The following is a 16315-nucleotide window of genomic DNA, read 5'->3' as shown; positions in this document are numbered from 1 at the left end:
GTCTCAGGCAGGGCTCCTGCCTCACCTGGGCCCTCTCCCACGGGAGCCCAGAGGCCTTATACAGTTTCCTCTTGGGCCAGGGATGTGGGCAGGGGTGGGCAGTGTTGGTGGTCTCTTCTGCTCTGCAGCCTCAGGAGTTCCCACCTGACCAGGCGGTAAGGTATCTCTCCCACGGGTTCTGGGAGCAGAGAGCTGCTGCTTCTTTTTCTTTTTTTAAGCTTTTTTTCTATTTGTTTACATAGCTTTTATAATAACTCAAATAATTACAATTTTTTAAATTAAGCTGTGTATATCTGCCAGTTAGTCATGCTCAGTTGGTAGAATGCATGTCTAGCACGCACAAAGGCCTAGGTTTAATCCTCAGCACCATATAAGCCAAGCATGACAGGAGGTGGACACTGGAGAATAAGAAGTTAAAGCTAACATAGTGAGTATGAAGACAGCCTGGACGATATGAGACTCTGTCTCAAAAGTAAATTAACAAATAAGATGAACTACTTTATAGTCACTTCTGCAAGAACCAAACCAAACCAAAACACCTCTTTCTAAAGTACCATACGTTCTTCTCTACTGGGAAAGTACTGGGAAAAATTAGAAAAATCCTAATGCCCAGACCCCATACCAGATTAATACTCACATTAATGTCTTTAAGAGACAAATCCCAGCACTGGGCCTCTCCTAAAGCTTCCTAAATGACTCTAATGTGTATCCTCCCACTTTCTAACAAGTTGAGACTCTCCTGAAGGGAATCAGTCAACAGGTTGATTAGGTCTAGTACACCTACTTTTACTTAAGGTTATCAAATGTAACAAGCAATGTACATATGCTAAGGCCCATTAAATCATTCTGCATCCCATAACAATGCAACTCTAACATGGTAAAGCTTGTTTCTTTTTCACTGTATTTCTTGGTAAACTTTGAAGTGGCCACAGGCAGTGACAGCTCTTTGAGGCCCTGGTAATTCTCCTCTTGCCTCTCTCTTTACTTTCTGGATGGGGACTCTGGTTTCTTTTCTCAAGTGATTGGGGGTGGCGTAGAGATGGTCTCAAGAGTATGAGGCAATTCTGGTCATGGTGTTCCCTGCTGCTCTTTTTCTAGGAAATCCACTTGTGTTCTAAGAAGATGATTACATTCACCTCTGCCTGGGGAGAAGTCACTGAAGAGCTGTGCCGAGGTCAAAGCTTCTCCAGAACATGTCAGTAGCAACTCAGACGTATAAAACAAACAATTCTGAAGTCCCCAAAGACTCTTATCGGCTCGTGATGGACAGAAATGCTTGACTAATGTGATGTAGTGCATGTGGAGGGCACTGTTACATAGGGCAATTCCTCATGCCTCCAACTTAAGAGATGAACAAACATGCCCTATCATATTGTAGAAAATTGAAACAGTTCCTTTGGGGACTGGGGCTTTTCATTTTAACACTTCTATTAAAAAACATTCTCAAGTGTGTGGTAGATTGATTCTTTGAATAGAGAAGTTAGAAAATGACTTCGTTTATCACTTTGAATGCATCTCACCTTTGATCTTGTTTGGGTGCAGTACCACTAACCATACCCAGCTAGGGCTACACATGTCCCCCCCCCTACCTCAGTCTGCCCCTTGGCCCTGAGTATTTCCTGAACTTGCCTCAGCACAATTGACAGTCATTGTCTCCATCCTTACTACCCACTGCCCATTCTAGTTTGGTTTCTGTTGCTGTGACAAAACACAGACCAAAACCCAAGTATGGAGGAAAGAATCCACCCCATGCTACAGCTCTCAGGTTACAATCCATTAGTGATGAAAGCCAAAGTAAGAACTCAAGGCAGGAACTGAAGCAGAGACGATGGAAGAATGGTGATTCTTGGCTTGTTCAGTTGTTGCTTCTTTTTTTCTTTTTTTTCCGGAGCTGGGGACCGAACCCAGGGCCTTGCGCTTGCTAAGCAAGTGCTCTACCACTGAGCTAAATCCCCAGCCCCAGTTGTTGCTTTTTAATGCAACCCAGAATCACCTGCCCAGGGATGGCACCACTCACAGTGGGATGAGCTTTCAGTTAACCAAGGAAATGACCCATGGACATGCACATGGGTTAATCTAACTGGAGTAATTCTTCAAATGAGGTTCTCTCTTCCCAAGTGACTTAAGTTTGTATCAAGTTGAGAAAAACTAACCAGCATGCTAGACCTCATGCTCACTGTCTTAGTTAGGGTTACTATTGCTATGATGAAACACCATGATCAAAAGCCAAGTTGGAGTTTATTCAGCTTGCATTTATTGCACCTCTACATCATAGTCCATTTCAGGACAGGACTTCAAATGGGGCTGGAAGTTGGAGGCAGGAGCTAATGCAGAGGCCATAGGGGTTCTGCTGACTGGCCTGCTTCATATGGCTTGCTCAGCCTGCTTTCCTATAGAACCCGGGACCACCATCCCATCGATGATACCACCCACAATAGACAAGTCCCTCCTTCACTGATCGCTAATTAAGAAAATACCTTACAGTTATCTCAGAAAACTGGGAATAGCTCTATTTCAAGACTCAGCTATACCACTCTCTGGGCATATACCCAAAAGATTCCCCATTATATTACAGGGACACTTGCTCAACTATGTTCATGGCAGCTTTATTCATAATAACCAGGAACTGGAAACAACCCAGATGTTCCTAAACTAAAGAATGGATAAAGAAACTGTGGTTCATTTACACAATGGAATACTATACAGTTATTAAAAACAAGGACATCATGAATTTTGCAGGCAAATGGATGAAGTTAGAAAATATCATCCTGAGTGAGGTAACCCAGAACCAAAAAGACATGAATAGTATGTACTCACTGATATATGGATATTAGCCATTAAAGCACAGAATACCCATGATATAGCTTCACAGACTCAAAGAAGTTAAATAAGAAGGAAAGTCGAAGCAAGAATGTTTGAATCACACTTAAAAGGGAGAACAAAATAGCCACAGGAAGTGGAGCAAGGGAGAGAAGTAGATGGGAGAGGGGAGGGTGAAGGGAAGAGGAAAGAGCAGGATCAGGTGTGCAGAGAGACAGGAGAGAGACCGAGAGGGCCAGAAGAATGACTGGAAATCTGCAGCTGCTGGGGTGGTGGTGTGGGGGAAATCTTTAGGAAGTCCCAGAGACCTGTGATGGGGGAACCTCTGGGAGTCAATGAAGGTGACCTTAGCCAAGATGCCCAACAGTAGGCACTTGTAACAAGAGGAGGCCACCTTGTGTAGCCAGGCAGAAGGACATCAACCCACCCACTAAACTTTTGACCTGAAATTTTTCCTGTCTAAAAGAAATGCAGAGACAAAGATGAAACAGAGACTAAAGGAATGGCCAATCAATAACCAGCCCAATGTGAGACCCATCCTATGGGCAAATACCAACCCCCGACATTGTTAATAATACTCTGTTACGCTTTCAGACAGGAGCCTAGCATATTTGTCCTCTCAGAGACTCCACCTAGCAGTTGACTGAAACAGATGCAGACACCAAACATTGGACAGAGGTCAGGGACCCCCTATTGAAGAGTTGTGGGGAGGAATTGAAGGCCCTGAAGGGGATGGGAACCCCACAGGAAGACCAACAGAATCAACTAACCTGGACCTCTGGCGGCTCTCAGAGACTGAGCCACCAACCAAAGACCATACGTGGGCTGGATGAGCCTCCCTGCACATATGTTGCCGACATGCAGCTCAGTCTCCATGTGGGCCCCCAACAACTAGAGTGGAGGCTCTCCCTAAAGCTGTAGCCTGTCTTTGGTACTTGTTCTCCAACAGGGTTGCCATGTCTGGCCCTCAGTGGAAGAGTGTGTTCCTCTGGCAGAAACTTGATGCACACCAAGGGGTAGGGGGAATCCCAGGGGTACTCCACCTCTTAGAGGAGAAGGGAGGGGAGGGTGAAGGATTTTTGTGTGAGGAGGACTGGAAGGGGCAGTGTTTGGGATGTAAATAAATAAACAAACAAATACTTTTTTAAAAAGAGAAAAGAATCTTAATTTTTTAAAAAAGGAGCAATTGCCTCTGAGGAGACACTAGTGAATTAAAATAGAAGCAAGTACTACATTTAATTGTATACCTCCGTGGTCTTTACATATGTTGTAGGTACATGTTGTATATGTTGGATATGAAAGGAAAAAGTTTAAAATTGCCTCCTAGACAAATGTTGAAGTCAAAAGCAGGCCCTGGAACTGCCTGTTCCAGAAACTAGTTGATCACAGAAAGAGTAATTGCACCAGCTGGTTCAGCCACTTTGTTCCAGAAACTAGCTAACCATAACAGCAGCTGACCATAACAGCAGGAACTGGTTAACCATAAAGTTAGATTAAAATCTTAAAGAACAATCATGAGAAACAGGAGGTTCTTCCTTGTGATTCGGTATGGTTTACCCCTTCTCCCAACCATTCGAGGTTGAACTCCTCTACCCCTGTGTGGGATATGAGTCTCAACCTCAGTGTACTAGTTTCTGTCATCCCTATCAATAAACCTCTTGTTGATTACATCAAGACCTGTCTCTGGTGAGTTCTTGGGGGGTCACGTCATCCCGAGACTTGAGTGAGGGTCTCCCCGCTCCAGGGATCTTTCAGATATACATCATGTTTTCAATCTAAATGTATGTAGAAATGAATAATGTGAATGAGGTTCTGGAAAAAGGGTGGTAAAGAAAAGGGAAGAAAAAGAACCCTAAAATATTCATGAAAAGAAGTAAAAAATTTCAAAGTTCAATCCAGAGCTTAGAGCAAACGCAGTACCTAAACTCCTTCTGGACCGAAAGGGAGGAGAACAATTATCTCTTGTTCCAGAGCTTATTCTCTGTGGCCACCTTCCCTGTCTGCGATGACACTCAAAAGCTATAATTGACACCGCAGTGACACTTGTCTTAATAGAAATAATTTTCTCCTTTTCAATCTTTAACCAATACTTCTTACAGGTTGAAATAATAAAAAAGTCTGAAGCTAACTCTAGCTACACAACCACACTTCCCTAGCCTGAAGCACTGTCATATTCTTTTCCTGGTTTCACTAGTTTAAGTGTTCCTTTTCCAAACAGATATTAGAAACACCTTAAGGGGTTGAGAGCAAAGCCTCAACAGCCACAAACCTTTAAAACACAAGATCTGAAATTGGAAATAAAGTGACATTTGAAGTGTCCTCTCAGCAACCTAACTAGCCATTGTGTCCATGTCCTATGTGCACTCTAAACAAGTTTCTTAAGTCAGTTGTCATTAGACTTGAGGGTGCCTCCAAATCCCATGGAGAGCTTTGGGAACAAATGACTGAGCTCTTCCTTTAGAGGTTCTGACTCAGGAAGCCAGGAGCCTAAGAATTTACAAGAATACCAAGTCCCCAGATGAGGCCTCAGGTCTAAGGACCACAATTAGGATCCAGAAAGCCCAAGGAATTACCTAAGGCACTGACCTTCACTTTACTAATTCCTTAAAATGTGTGCATTCTTAAAATTTTTATCAGAAAAGTACATATTGGAAGAAATATGCCTTAAAATGAGCAGAGATGTAGATACTTCAGCCATAGTGTCAACATCCACACCCAACCTGTCAATATTATTGGCTCTGTAATTCCGAAGAAGCCTAATTATTCTCCAAACCTTCAGGGCACTGCACATGTCTTAGAGACTGCTATCTAGAGTGTCCCTGGAGTTGGGAGGAAGCAATTAAAAGTGTACTGCAAATGGCTTTGTTAAGTGGCAGCTGAGAGAGTAAAAAAAAAAACCAAACAAACAAGGAAGTGTGATCATTGAAGGAACTATTCCACCATTAAGACAGAATCAATTCTGTTTCTTCACCTGGACCCTGTCATGCACAGGGCACTGTGGGACTTCTAAAGGGGAGCATCCACTTCAGCTAATGAGCATGGTAGAGAAGATTGAGCATTATCTTAGTCATTCTCCTATTGCTGTGAAGAGACACCATGACCACAGAAACTCTCGAAAGAATAAAAAATGCAGCCAAGAAGTCAGAAGTTTAGAAATGCTATCTCACCCCTAAGAAGCCCTAAACACCTCAAATTCCAGACCCTGCTCTCTGCCAATAAGTAGGTAAAAGGTCACATTTCTTGAGCCTGCTCTCCCAGGAACAAGATAAAAGGGCATAAGATAGGCCCTGAAGTATGTGATCCTGTCCTAGTAAGATAACAGGAAGCTTCTTCCAGGAACTAGCTGACCATAAAGTTAGATTACAATCTTGAAAACAATTTTGAGAAACAGGAAACTTCTCCTTGTGACTTTTCACTGACGCCATCCCTACCCCCTTGAGTTGGGGTTTCTTCCTTTAAATACCCCTTCTCCCAGCTACTCGGGGTTGAACTCCTCTACCCCTGCGTGAGAGACGAGTCTTGACCCCAGTGCACTGGTTACTATCAATAAACCTCATGTGATTACAGCAAGGATGGTCTCTCGTGAGTTCTTGGGGGGAGGTTGCGTCATCCCGAAACTTGAGTGAGGGTCTCCCCACTCCGGGGGTCTTTCACTCTCATAAAAGAAAGCATTTAACTGAGACTTACTTACAGTTTCAGAAGCTTAGTCCATTATCAAAATGGCCAGAATGTCATCATGGCCAGAAACATGGTAGGCTCACAGGGAGACATGGTACTGGAAAAGTAACTGAGAGTTCCACTTGCACATCTGCAAGCAGCAGAAAGCAAGAGAGACTCCAAAGAAAACGAAACCCACCCCCAGTGATGTATTTCCTCCAACAAGGTCACACCTACTCCACAAGGTCACACCTGCTAATCCTTTCAAATAATGCCACTCCTGGTGAGCAAGCATTCCAATGTATGAGCCTATGGGGGCCATTCTTATCCAAACCAACACAAACATATTTTGAAAGAAGGGGTGTGGGCTAGTTTAATTTCAACTCGACACAAGCTAGAATCATCTGAGAGGAAAGAATCCTAATTGAGAAATTGTCTCCATAAGATTGGGCTGAAGACAAGCCTGGAGGGCATTTTCATAATTAGTGATTGATGTGGAAGGGTCCAACCCATTGTGGGCATGGTGGTCTTGGGTGCTATATATAAGCAGGTCGGGCAAGCCACAGGGAGCAAACCAGTAAGCGGCACCCCTCCATGGTCTCTGCATCAACTCCTGCTTCCAGATTTCAGCCCTGCTTAATTTCCTGTCCTTACTTTTCTCAGTGATGGACTATTATGTGGAAGTATAAGCCGAATAAATCCTTTTCTCTGCAACTTGCTTTTCGCCATGGTCTTTCATCACAGCAACAGTACTCTAAATAAAGAGATTATGAGCCATTGCTACATCCTAAGGGAGAATTAGGATTGGCCAAGTAAAGGGAAAGGGTATTCAATCTCCAAAGGATCAAAGGCCTGGAGCCTGTGTAGATCTGTCCTTTCATCAGAACACCAAGCAGAATGTGAGCAGTGGTAGCCAAGATCAGAGAAGTGAAACAGTTGAACAATGTGTCTCAGACAGTATTTTGGACTAGCTTTCCAAGCTTCTACTTCATTCTGCAAAGGAGAAACCAGTGAAAGATTACCAAGCAATATGCCATGGGCAAGTGTAGATTTTAATATATCAGCTATGATGTTAAAAAGATGATGTGGTTTTCCCTATAATCTAAGCCACAGTGACTGTGCTGGATAGTCTTTTTATTTAAATTGGTTATTTTATTTATTTACATTTCAAATGTTATCCTCTTTCCAGGTTTCCCCTTCACAAACCTCTATCTTGTCTTAATGTCAATTTGACCCTAGCTACATTTATCTGAAAGGGGGGACTCTCAGGTTGTACAGCTTTTTCTTTTTTATCATAAATTACCATAAGCTTAATTTCTTATTCACTTTACATCCAGCTCACTTCCCACCTCCGGGTCATCCCCTCCCATAATCCTCCCGTTTCCCTCTCCTTTTCCTCTGAGAGGATGGGGCCTCCTAGGTTGAACACTTTTTTAAGTGCTTCTTGGCCCTTTAAGATTCCTCTGTTGAAAATTCTCTGTTTAGCTCTCAACCCCATTTTTTAAAATTTATTTATTTTTACACTCCAGATTTTATTCCCCTCCTGGTCCACCCTCCAACTGTTGCACATCCCATATCTCCTCCCTGCCCTTCCCCACTTCTCCATGAGGATGTCCCCACCCCCACCCCACTAGACCGCTAAACTTCCTGGGGTCTCCAGTCTCTTGAGGGTTAGGTGCATCTTCTCTGAACACAGACCCAGGAGTCCTCTGCTGTATATGTGTTGGGGCCTCATCTCAGCTGGTGTATGCTGCCTGGTTGGTGATTCAGTGTCTGAGAGATCTCAGGGGTCCAGGTTAATAAAGACTGCTGGTCCTCTTACAGGGTTGCCCTTCTCCTCAGCTTCCTGAAGCTTTACCCAATTCAGCAGAGGGGTCAGCAGCTTCTGTTCACTGGTTGGGGGCACATATCTGCATCTGACTTTTTAATTGGGTTATTTGATTCTCTGGAGTCTAACTTTTTAAGTCCTTTACACATTTTGGATTTTAGCCCTCTGTTGGATGTACGGTTAGTGAAGATCTTTTCCCAATCTGTAGGCTGCTGTTTCGTCCTATTGACGGTGTCCTTTGCCTTATAGAAACTTTTTATCTTCACAAAATCTCATTTATCACTTGTTGATCTTAGAGACTGAGCCATTGGTGTTCTGTTCAGGAAATTTTCACCAGTGCCAATGCATTGAAGGCTATTTCCTACGTTCTCTTCTATTAGATTCAGTTTATCAGGTTTTATGTTGAGATCCTTGATCCACTTGGGCTTGAGTTTTGTGCAGAGTAAGAAATATGCATCTATCTAAATATGCATTGTTCTGCATGGAGATATTCAGTTAGACCAGTACCATTCATTGGAGGTGCTTTCTTTTCTTTCTTTCTTTCTTTTTTTTTCCCCATTGTATGGCTTTGGCCTCTTTGTCAAAAACCAAGTATCTATATATATCTGGCTTTATTTCTGGGTCTTTGATTCTATTACAGTTATCAGCCTGTCTGTCTCTATACCAATACCATGCAGGTTTTTTTTTTTTTAAATCACTATTGCCCTGTAGGTATAGCTTGAGATCAGGGATTGTGATTCCTCTTCAAGTTCTTTTATTGCTCAGAATTCATTTGGCTATCTTGAATTTTTTTGTTTTTTCATAGGAAGTTGAGAATCTTTCTTTCAAGCTTTGTAAAAAATGTGTTGGAATTTTGATGGGAATTGTATTGAATCTATAGATTGCTTTTGATAAGATGGCCATTTTTGCTATGTTAATCCTATCTATCCATGAGAACGAGAGATCGTTCCATCTTCTATTAACTTCTTTGATTTCTTTCTTCAGGGACTTGAAGTTCTTGTCAACAGATCTTTCACTTGCTTGGTTAGAGTTAAATGAAGATACCTTTTATATTATTTGTGGCTCTTTTGAAGGGTGTTGTTTCCTAATTTCTTTCTCAGCCCTTTTATCCTTTGAGTAGAAGAAGGCTGCTAATTTCTTTGAGTTAATATTATATCCAGTCACTTTGCTGAAGTTATTTATTAGCTGTAGGAATTCTCTGGTAGAATTTCATGAGTCACTTATGTATAGAATAATATCATCCGATAATAGTGATACCTTGACTTCTTTTTATTTTCTTTTTTTTTGGGGGGGGGCTGGGGATTGAACCCAGGACCTTGCGCTTCCTAGGCAAGCGCTCTACCACTGAGCCAAATCCCCAACCCCAATACCTTGACTTCTTTCTTTCCAATTTGTAATACCTTAATCTCCATTTGTTGTCTTATTGAGCTAACTAGAATCCAAGCACTATATTGAATTGATAGGGAGAGAGTGGGCAACCTTATCTTGTCCTCTATTGCTTCAAGTTTCTCTCCATTTAATTTGATGTTGGATATTGGCTCGGCTTATTATGTTTAGGTATGTACCTGGAATCCCCGGTCTCTCCAAGACTTTCAACATGAAGGGGTGTTTGATTTTGTTAAAGGCCTTTTCATCATTTAATGAGATGATCATGCCATTTCCTCTGGTTGTTCATATGGTAGATTATGTTGATCGATTTCCATATAATGAACAATTCCTACATCCCTTGGGATGAAGCCTACTTGATTGGGAGGAATGATATTTTTGATGTGTTCCTGGATTCAGTTTGCGAGAATTTAATTAAGTATTTTTGTGTTGATGTTCATAAGCCGATTTGGTCTGAAGTTCTCTTTCTTTGTTGAGTCTTTGTGTGGTTTAGGTATCAGGGTATTTGTGGCCTTTTAGAATGAATTAGATAGTGTTCCTTCTGTTTCTATTTTGTGGAATAGTTTGAGGAATATTGACATTAGCTCTTCTCTGAGAGTCTGGTAGTATTCTTCACTAAAACCATCTGGCCCCAGGCTCTTTCGGTTGGTATAATTTTAATGACTGCTTCTATTTCCTTGGGGGTTATGAGATTGTTTAAATAGTTCACTTGATCTTGATTGATCTTTGGTAAGTGATGCTGTCTAGAAAATCATCCATTTCATTTAGATTTTTCAGTTTTGTGGAGTATAGTCTTTTGAAGTATGACCGAATGATTTTTAAAATTCCTTCCATTTCTGTTGTTATGACTCCCTTTTCATTTCTGATCTTGTTAACTTAGATACTGTCTCTGTCTGCATGCCTTCCTTTTAGTTAATTTGGCTAAGGGTTTGTCTATCTTGCTGATTTTCTCAAAGAACCAGCTCTTGGTTTTGTTGATTCTTTGTACAGTTCTCTTTGTTTCTAATAATTGATTTCAGCCCTGAGTTTGACTATTTCTTGGGGTCATTTGCTTAGAAAACCTTTTTCCAGACCTTTATTCTGAGGTAGTGTCTATCATTGTTGCTGAGGTGTGCTTCTTGTATGCAGCAGAATGATGGATTCTGTTTGCATATCTGGTCTGTTATTCTGTGTCTTTCTACTAGGGAATTGAGTCCATTGATCCTGAGAGATATTAAAAACTGATGATTGTTAGTTCCTGCTATTTTTATTTGTAGGTGGTATTATGTGTCTGTGATTCTCTTTCGGGTTTGTTGTAAGATGTTTAATTTCTTGTCTGTTTTCGTGGGTATAGTTAATTTCATTGTGTTGGAATTTTCCTTCCAGTATCCTCTGTAGGGCTGGACTAGTAGAAAGATATTGTTTAAATTTGGTTTTGTCATAGAATATCTTGGTTTTTCCATCTGTGGTGATTGAGAGGTTTGTTGGGTATGGTAGTTAAGACTGGCACCTGTGGTCTCTTAGGCTCTTTATGACATCTGCCCAGGATCTTCTGGCTTTTAGTGTTTCTGTTGAGACGTCTGGTATAATTCTGAAAGGTCTGCCTTTATTTGTTACTTGGCCTTTTTCCCTTGCAACTTTTAATATTCGTTTTTTTCTCTGTACATTTAGTGTTTTGATTATTATGTGGGGAGGGAGCATTTTCTTTTCTGGTCCAATCTATTTGGTGTTATATAAGCTTCTTGTATGTTTATAGCCATCTCTTTCTTTCGGTTATTGAAGTTTTTCTTCTATGATTTTGTTGAAGATGTTTTCTGGCCGTTTGTACTGGGAATCTTCATCTTCTTCTATTCCTATTATTCTTAGAATTGGTCTTTTCGTAGTGTTGCAAATTTCCTGGATATTTTGAGTTAGGAACTTTTCACATTTAGCATTTTCTTTGACTTATGTATTCATTTCTTCTATGGTGTCTTCTACACCTCTCTATTCTATCTCTTGTATTCTGTTGGTAATGCTCTCTTCTGTAGTTCCTGATCTTTTTCCTAGGTTTTCCATCTCCAGGGTTGCCTCCATATACGTTTCCTTTATTGCTTCTATTTTCATCTTCAGGGCTTGGACCATTATATTCATTTTCTTTGCCTGTTTGATTGTATATTCTTGTATTTCTTTAAGGGATTTATTTGTTTCCTCTTTAAGATCTACCCATTTGCAATTTTCTTCTGTATGTCTTTATGGGAGTTATTTAATATCCTCTTTAAAGGCTTCTATCATCTTCATGAGATGGGATTTAAGGTCACAGTCTTGCTCTTCGGGTGTGTTAGGATCCGTGGCTTGCTGTAGAAGGAAAGTTGGGTTCCGATAGCGCCATATTGCACTAGCTTTTGTCGGTTGTGTTCTTGCACTTGCCTTTGGCCATCTGGTTGTCTCTGGTGTTGGCTAGCCTGGTTGACGCAGGTTGAAACAGGCTTCTGGGGAGGTGGGTGGAGCTGTGTGTTTTAGGTTAATGCAGACCTCCTGTGAGGCAGGCAGAGCTGTGGGGTGCTGTGTGGTGTAGGTGTAGTACAGGTGTAGGTACAGACTGGAAGGAAGATAGAGCTCAGACAGGGCAGGACAGAGCCCATGACTACTGGGTTTGCTAAGGTCTCAGCAGGCAAGCGGATTGGGGCAGGGATGTGTGTATGTCTCACCTTCGTGTCTCAGGTTAGAACAGACCTCCTGGGAGGCAGGCAGAATTGTGGGGAGGGATGGAGTGCACTCATCCATGAATGGAGATGTAGGTGCAGACAGGAAGGAAGGACCCATCACTGTTATTTATCCATCCAGAAACATTCTATGCATATACAAGGATACATACATTCATGAGAACATTCCCTACCCTCAAAAGTTTAGCTAGTTGTTTAAGACATATGAAGTGGCCCCAGATGTATAGTATTCTATAGCATAATGGTCTTCAATTTAATCAATTTATTGCACCTGGGTTAGGGGGAAATTCCCTCCTACTTTTCAACTTTGGGCAAAAGCACATTTAAACTGTATGTCACTTGTAGGTAAACAAGCACTACTTGTTTCTATGTGTGATGTGTGTTTTCTACCTCCTCGTCAGCTCAAGTAACCTAAAATTTCGTGAGCAAATTCTACACTTCCTCCCCAGGGAAACACTAACCTCATTCAGAGACTTTATTTTTGGAGAATGCAAATAAGACTACCTGTCAGGCGACACACTGTGAACCTCCTGTAGAGAAAAGAGTGAGTGCGAGAGTTTTCTGCCAGGTTTCCAGAATGGATGTTCATCACTGCAAGGTCAACACTGACATTCATTCCTTGGGGATGTCAGTTAGCAGAAGTTGGATGATTCATTCCTGGTTGGGGACTAGAAGATGCCTTGCACTCTACATTTCAAGGGTGCTTCTATCTTTATTTAGTATTACCAGGAAGTGTTAGTTTATTTTTTTTAAGATTTATTCATTTATTTTATGTGTATGAGTACACTGTAGCTGTCTTCAGCCACACCAGAAGAAGGTATAAGATCTCATTACAGATGGTTGTGAGCCCCCATGTGGTTGCAGGTAATTGAATTCAGGACCTCTGAAAGAGCGGGTCAGTGCTCTTAACTGCTGAGCCATCTCTCCAGCCCCAGGAAGCACTAGGTTTTACACTTGTTAGTGTGTCCACTAATCTTCTGCTGAAAGGTGCCTCTGAGATCACGGACAACTGTCTTCCCAGTGCTCTTTGACTTTTAGTTTTGTTTTTGTTTCATTTTCATTTTTTGAGATTATAATTACATCATCTGAGACAGTCACACTATATAGTTCAAATGGATCTTGAATTTGTGATCTTTCTGTCTCAGCCTTCCCAGTACTGGGATTGAAGGTATAAGCCACATCTGAACTACCAATTATATTCTCTGCTAAAACTAGACTTTATACCCCAAATGTCTATCACATTCTCTCTACTGCCTTTGTATACACATCTAGTATACCTACCTTCTATTTGAACCCATACTGGAAAATTCTGAGGAAACAAAAATACCAGATGTCTATATGAAAGCAGTAGAAAGAATGGCATATTCCACACACATCCTAGACATTTGTTCAACCATTCAAGGCATAGGAACCTCACCCTGCTCTTCCAGATGGTGTGATTTCTAAATCTACTTAATGAAAGATTTGTGTGCAAGAACTCTTTCCCAGGTGTGATTCGAACCCAGAACCAGGGGATCCTACCATGGGAGCTTCAAAGTCTGTATAGAAAGATGATGTGTCTAGGTAAGTAGTTTGATGGTAGTGTTATGGTTTGAATGAGAAATAACCCCATTGACTCATGTGTTTGAATACTTGGTCTCTAGCTAGTAGTGAAGAAATAAAGTTTCATAGTTTCACAGATAGGAGAAACAAAGTTATAAAAACAAAGTTTTGAGAAATACATCTGGTGGTCAGGATGCCTATGACAAACTTGTAACCTTTCTGAGAGATACATCTGACGTCATGGTGTCCAGTGATATGAAATAAGTTTTGGTGATCAAGATTCTGACTGAATTAATTAAGACAAAACAAAGAAAAACAACTGTTCTCAGAAAGACCCCCTACCCCTCCCTGTGGTAAATCCCGAGAACAACTGCAAGATGTCATCCTGACCCTGCCCGATCACCCAGTTCACCCCCGCACCAAGGGACGTGCCAATTTAGCCCTTTCCCAGTGATTCTCTAAGGCCAGGTGTAGGTCTGGATGAGGAAAGTGACTAATTGAGCCAAGAACAGCCTTTTGAGCAGGCCAGCCAATACCTGACCAGATCCTTTGTCCTGTGTACCACCAATGAGAATAGGCCAGCTAATCCTGTTGCTGAAGTCTGACCTCTGTAATGAATTAAAGTTGTGTGCTTTTTGGGTTTGGGGTTGCCTCTCCCTGCGTGGATGAGCAACCCCACGTACGTGGATTAAAAATCTTATACCCTCATGCTATTGCAGCGGTCACTTTGTCAATCTGTGCTCCGTGGGTGGCGCTCCTGATGTGAAGCCACTATGGGGTCTTACAGCAGGAGTGCTATTTGGGAAGGTTATGAAATGTTTAGGAAGTGGAGCCTTGGAGGAAGTAGGTCTCTAGGAATAGGACTTAAGATTTTCTATCCTGGCTCCTTCCTGCCTACTCTGTTGTTTCTAACCACAGATACAATGTGACCAGCTGCCATACCTTTCCTGCCTGGTGGACTCTATACCCTTGAACTGTGAGTCAAAATAAACCTTTACTCTCTTCATTTACTTTTTTCTAGGCATTTTGTCACAATGAAGAAAAGGTAACTAAAAGGTAACTAAATTTTTCATCCTTCCTTTGATGTCTGGGTGAACTAAAGGACCATGTTCACAAGAATGCTTGAGGAGGGGTAGCAACACTTCTGAGGAGGTGGGCTGTGGAGGAGAAATGTTTCCACACACAGGAAGGTTTATGACAGTAGGGACAGGTTCTTTTTTTTTAAATTAACTTTATATTTCTTATATACATTTGAGTGTTATTCCCTTTCCCGGTTTCCGGGCAAACATCCTCCCCCTCCTTCCTTATGGTGTTCCCTCCCCACCCTCCCCCATTGCCTTCCCTCCCCCAACAGTCTAGTTCACTGGGGTTCAGTCTTATGGGACAGGGCTTCCCCTTCCACTGGTGCTCTTACTAGGATATTCATTTGCTACCTATGAGGTCAGAGTCCAGGGTCAGTCCATGTATACCCTTTGGGTAGTGGCTAGTCTCTGGAAGCTCTGGTTGCTTGGCATTGTTGTTCATATGGTCTCGCTCCCCTTCAAGCTCTTCCAGTTCTTTCTCTGATTCCTTCAACGGGGGTCCTATTCTCAGTTCAGTGGTTTGCTGCTGGCATTCGCCTCTGTATTTGCTGTATTCTGGCTGTGTCTTGAGGAGAGCTACAGGGACAGGTTCCACGCCACCTCTGGTACACCTTTGAGATGTGTCAGTGGTTGCCTGGGAGCAACATATAAAGACAGAATGGTCTGTGAAGAACATGGCGTAGCCAGTACTCCTGTCCCCAGCCTTCTCCCAGCCAGTAAACTATTATGAACTTTCCCTCTCATCTTTGAAATGTGTGTAATTTTATAAGCACATTGAAAAGATGAACATAATATAAGTGGCGCAAATTTTAATGTAAGCATGATTGCTATATATTAATTGGTTCTTTTTCATTTTCAGTATTTTATTTCCTCAGAATTTTCCAGTGTGGATTGAGATAGAAGATAAGCATACCAGGTTGATATATTTGACAATTTTTCCTAAAATCCAGACAGTCTAAGGAACCTACAAAGACAGTAGGAAGAATGAAATGGACGTTTAGGGGTTTGAAGTTAGGTTCTAGCGGAGAATGTAAATGGTAAGTCGATTACTGTTTTCTCATGTGTAGAAGGAGTAACTGTGACTTATAAGCCCACTTCTACTCTAACATCACACATCTGTGAAATTGTCAGGGTAAATCAAAATCTCAGTATTTATGGTCCTACCATTTCTTTTATGTGTATATATGGTATGTGCTTGTGTGTACATGCATGTGTATGTTTGTGCTCACCTGCTTGTGCACATGTGAAGCCCAGAGAGTGGCTTTGGTTCTTTATCATTCTCCACCTTATGTTTTCATCTCTTTCCAAGCCTGGGGCTA

Source organism: Rattus rattus, chromosome X (assembly GCF_011064425.1).
Source record: "Rattus rattus isolate New Zealand chromosome X, Rrattus_CSIRO_v1, whole genome shotgun sequence".
In the NCBI taxonomy this organism is placed as follows: Eukaryota; Metazoa; Chordata; class Mammalia; order Rodentia; family Muridae; genus Rattus; species Rattus rattus.
This window is presented reverse-complemented; position numbering follows the sequence as displayed.